Raw genomic sequence first — 4815 nt, forward strand, 5'->3', positions numbered from 1 at the left:
GCTTCTTCCTCTCCCACTCCCCCTGCTTGTGTTTCCTCTCTCGCTGGCTGTCTCTCTGTCAAATAAATAAAATCTTTAAAAAAATAAAATAAAAAAATAAAATCTTAAAAAAAAATAAAAAGCAAGAATGCAAAGACAGCAAAAGGGAAGGAAAGGAATGGTCTGATCCCACCAAGGATGCCACACAAACAGGAACCCATAACAAGATCTGGGAAAAAACATGAGAATAGCTTAGAAATTCCAATCAAAGATTGCAGAGTTCAGTTCCCCTGCCAGCTTACCACAGGGGCCTCTGTGGGGACCACACTTGGTCAGAGGTGGGGCTGCTGTGACAGACAGAGAGCAGACTGGACCTTGGCAGAGCCTGCCTAACTGTGGAAATAAATGGAGGCCACATGAATGGGAAGAAGCAGAGGTTATTTATTCAAAGCTTGCTATGGACAAGGGGTCAGCCACAACACTTGGTTTGTCAGACCCTCAGTGCGGAACAAAGGACACCTCGGGTGTGTCCTGATGGAGCCTGTGGACCTGGGGATGCTGTAAGTGGGTCCTGGAAGTGGGGCATCCAATCTCATGGGCTTAGGGAGGAAATCTGGCTTTCTCTGTGCCAGAAGCAGGGGTGGAAAATGGGGCAGCTGTAGTCACTGACCAAGTCCCATTGTCATACATACTCTGGCCATCACCATTTGTATGTATATTCTCTCAGTCAGGATCTACAGCCATTGTTTTTGTTGATGTTGTTCTTGTTGTTTTTAAAGATTTTATTTATTTGAGAGAGAGAGAGAGAGAGAGCATGAGCAAGGGGGAGGGGTAGAAGGAGAGGGAGAAGCAGACTCCCCACTGAGCAGGGAGCCGATGTGAGACTCGATCCTCGGACCCTGGGATCATGACCTAAGCCAAAGGCTGACCCTTAACCGCGTGAGCCACCCAGGTGCCCTACAGCCATTGTTAAAAGGACAAAATAAGCAATTTCTCAGAAGCATGTAGGATCTCAGCAGCATGTGTGGGGAGGATCTAGAATGATGTGAAACAAATGAAGATGTTGGAGCACATGCCCATCCTTTCCTCTCTCAAAGGCCCTCAACACCAGGGACTCCTTTCACCCACCACCAACATCCACCTCACTCCTGATCTTTGCTTTTACCTAATCTGGGCTCAGGTAACAGTGAGTGAGGGAGGGTGAGTGAGGGTGACCCAGGTGTTAGTTAATCACACCCCTCCTTGAGGTGTTTATACTCTAACCCAGGAAAGTCTCTAAGACAAAAAAAATGAAGTGATAATGGTGGTCTAATGGCTTGGGATCTGCTCATCAGAGATAAGAGGCTATTTCTCCTGCTCTCTAAGGGTGTTCCAACCTTCCTGACCGCTCACTGACCTCCAGGAACCCAGGCAGCATTCTGCATCTTCTGTCATGGACCCTGTGCTGTGCAGTAACAGCTTGTGAGCTGGTGAGCTTGTGACTGCCACGTGCCAACTCTGCATACTACAGAGGGAGCAGATGAAGGCTTGGCAGACCCCTTGAGAGACTGCCCTTGCCCCAGAACCCAGGGAGAACCTCTTCTCAAAATGATGGACCCACAGATTTAGAGTAAGTTACTGATGCCAGTGCCTTTCCCCACAACCGAAGAGGACTCAATTGTAAAACAAAAAAATGTACTGACAAGTGTGTTAACTTGAATATTTTCGACTATTATCATTTGCCTTTTGGTCTGAAGTCTCATAATTGATTAGAACCATAACTATGGGTATGGGTAAAGAGAAAATGCTGAGTTGTATAGATATTGTCCTAATATGGAAAATCCCCAGCTTCCCTCACATATTAAAATGGTGGCATTGACATACATGGCCTGACTTAAGAGATAAATCATCCTTGGTGATACAGTGACAGGTGGAGCTCTAAGGAACTTGCTTGAATGACATAATACATAAGAGAGGGAACACAGGCTTTGGGGTCATGCAGAGGTCAGTCTTAATATGGGTTTTTATACGTGTGTGTCCTCGGGCCACGTTGGAACTCCACTGCAGATCACCACATTTAGAAACTGGGGATAATATTATCTCTGGATTTTGTGTGAAAATGGAATGAGATATCACACATAAGTAGCTGAGCATAGTGTGTGAAATCTAACTAGCATTCAATTAATGTCATGTCTCCCTCTCACCTGCAGATATGTACCAATTGAGTTCTGCTATAAGCCTTTTTTGTAGAGAATGGTAACATAAAGACAAGTTGTAGTTGTTCATTATTGATTGGAAAATGGCAAAAGGGTCCCAAAAACTTACTTTATTACTTGACTTTATGATAGATAGAGAAGGGGAAAGGGAGAGACTTTAACAACTAGCAATATATCATGGCAATGTTTAATTATGGTTAAAAATATAAGATGAATGATAATTTTGAGTGAAAATGATCAGCTGCAAGACAGAAGATGAGCTATGGATTACTAAGTTTTTCTTTTATTGAGGTGACACTCACATAACATAGAGTTAATCATTTTAAAGTGTACAGTCTAGTGGCATTTAGTATGTTTCATCACTTGTCTCATTTCCAAACATTTTCATCACCCCAGGAGAACATCCTGTGGCCATTAGGTAATCACTCCTCATTCGTAGTCCCCCAGCCCCTGACCATTAATCTTTCTTTCTATGGGTTTGCCTAGTCTGGACAGTTCATATAAAAGGAATCATACAGTATGTGATTGTTTTTGTGTCTGGCTACTTTTACTTAGCATAATGTTTTTGAGGTTCATCCAAATTACATCTATCCTAATTCATTCCTTTTAATTACTGAAAAATATTCCATTGTATATATAAGCCACATTTTTATTTTTATTTTCTAAATATGGAATGCTTCAAGAATTTGCATGTCATTCTTGAAAAGGGGCCATACTAATCTTCTTTGTATCATTCTAATTTTAGTATAGGTGCTGTAGAAATGATCACTGAACCACATTTAAAAAAATCCATTCATCCATTGATGAACATCTGAGCTGTTTCCATATTTTGGCTATTATGAATAATGCTGTTTTAAACATTCATGTACAAGTTTCTATGAGGATATATGTTTTCATATTGTTTGGATATGTATGTAGGAGGGAAATTGCTGAATCATATGGTAATTACAGATTTACCTTCTTGAGGAACCACCAAACTATTTTCCATAGCAGCTGCACCATTTTACAGCAATATATGAAAGCTCTGATTTATTCACATCCTGGCCAATGCTTGTTATTTTTCATTGCAATAAGAATAATAATAATAGCACATAGCAATATTCAAAATGTCCAGTACCAGTTTTCAATGGAAATTTACAAAGCATACAAAGAAACAAGAATGTATGATACATTCAGAGAGGAAAAAAGAAATTGGCAGTAAACATCCCTGACAAAACCAAGGCACTGGATTTACTACACAAAGACTGTCTTAAATGTGCTCAGGGAGCTGAAGGAAACCATGAACAAGAAACTAAGGGCAATCAGGAGAATGATGCACGAACAGTAGGGAATATCAATAAAGGGATAGAAATTATAAAAGCAACCAAATAGAAATTCGGGATCTGAAAATACAATAGCTCAAATTAAAAATTCACTAGAGAAGTCCAGCATCAGAATTGTTCAGATCCTTCTGAAAGGATCAACATACGTGACTATAGGGCAATTGAAATGACCCAGTCAGAGGAACAGAAAGAAAAAAAAAAAAAAAAGAATGAAGAAAAATGAACACAATCTAAGGAACTTACAAGACATTATCAAGTGTACCAATATACACATTAGGGGCATCCCAAAGAACAGAGAGAGATAGGGAGCAGAAAATATTTGAAGAAATAATGGCCAAAAACTTCCCAGATGTGATGAAAGACATGCATATATACATCCAGGAAGTTCAATGAACTCCAAGCAGGATAAACTAAGAAACATACGATGGAACATGTTACAAACTATCAAAAGACAGAGAATCTTGAAGGCAGCATGAGAGAAACAAAGCATAACATACAAGTGATCTTTGATAAGACTAACAGCCAATTTCTCATCAGAAACCATGGAAGCCAGAAGGCAGTGGGATAACATATTTAAACAATGTCAACTAAGAACTTTATATCCAGCAAAATTATCCTTCAAGAATGAAAGAGAAATTAAGACATTCTCAAATAAACAAAAACTAAGTGAATTCATCACTAGTAGACCTGTCCTACAAGGGAATGCTAAAGGGAATTCAGGGAACAAAAGGAACCTAGGGTGGTAACACAAAGCCATACAAAGAAATAAAGATCTCTGGTAAACATACAAATAAGTATAAAAGCTAGTATAATGGTATTGTTGCATTATAGCTCCTCTTTTTGTTTCCTATATGATTTAGAAGCCACAAGCATAAAACAATAATTATATATCTATGCTAATGGGCACACAACATATAAAGATGTGATTAGTGCCAACAACAGCATAAAAGGGGAGATGATGCTTGATAGGAGCAGAGTTGATGTATGCTGTTGAAGCTAAGTTTGTTTCTATTCAATCTAGAGTTTAGGATTTAGGATTTAACTCTAATCGCCATTTTCACTAATAAAATTTAAAAATTATAGAAAAAATAAATGAGATAAAAATCAATCAGATATAAAAGGAGGCAGTATTGAATTTAAGAAAACACAAAAAATGGGGGCTCCTGGGTGACTCAGTTGGCTAAGCATCTGACTTCGGCTCAGGTCATGATCTCAGGATCCTGGGATTGGGCTCCACGTGGGGCTCTGCACTCAGCAGGGAGTCTGCTTCTCCCTCTCCCTCTGCTCCTCCCCCCACTCGTGCTCCCTCTCTCAAATAA

General features: G+C 39.7%; 1 non-coding gene across 1 annotated transcript; it reads right to left on the minus strand.

The window, feature by feature from the left end:
- Positions 1 to 2836: 2836 nt before the first annotated feature.
- On the minus strand, positions 2837 to 2943 carry LOC121103295. The gene has a single exon (XR_005835452.1). It is a non-coding gene; the product is annotated as a U6 spliceosomal RNA (small nuclear RNA).
- Positions 2944 to 4815: the final 1872 nt, after the last annotated feature.

This window comes from Ursus maritimus, unplaced genomic scaffold (assembly GCF_017311325.1).
Source record: "Ursus maritimus isolate PB19 unplaced genomic scaffold, ASM1731132v1 scaffold_18, whole genome shotgun sequence".
In the NCBI taxonomy this organism is placed as follows: Eukaryota; Metazoa; Chordata; class Mammalia; order Carnivora; family Ursidae; genus Ursus; species Ursus maritimus.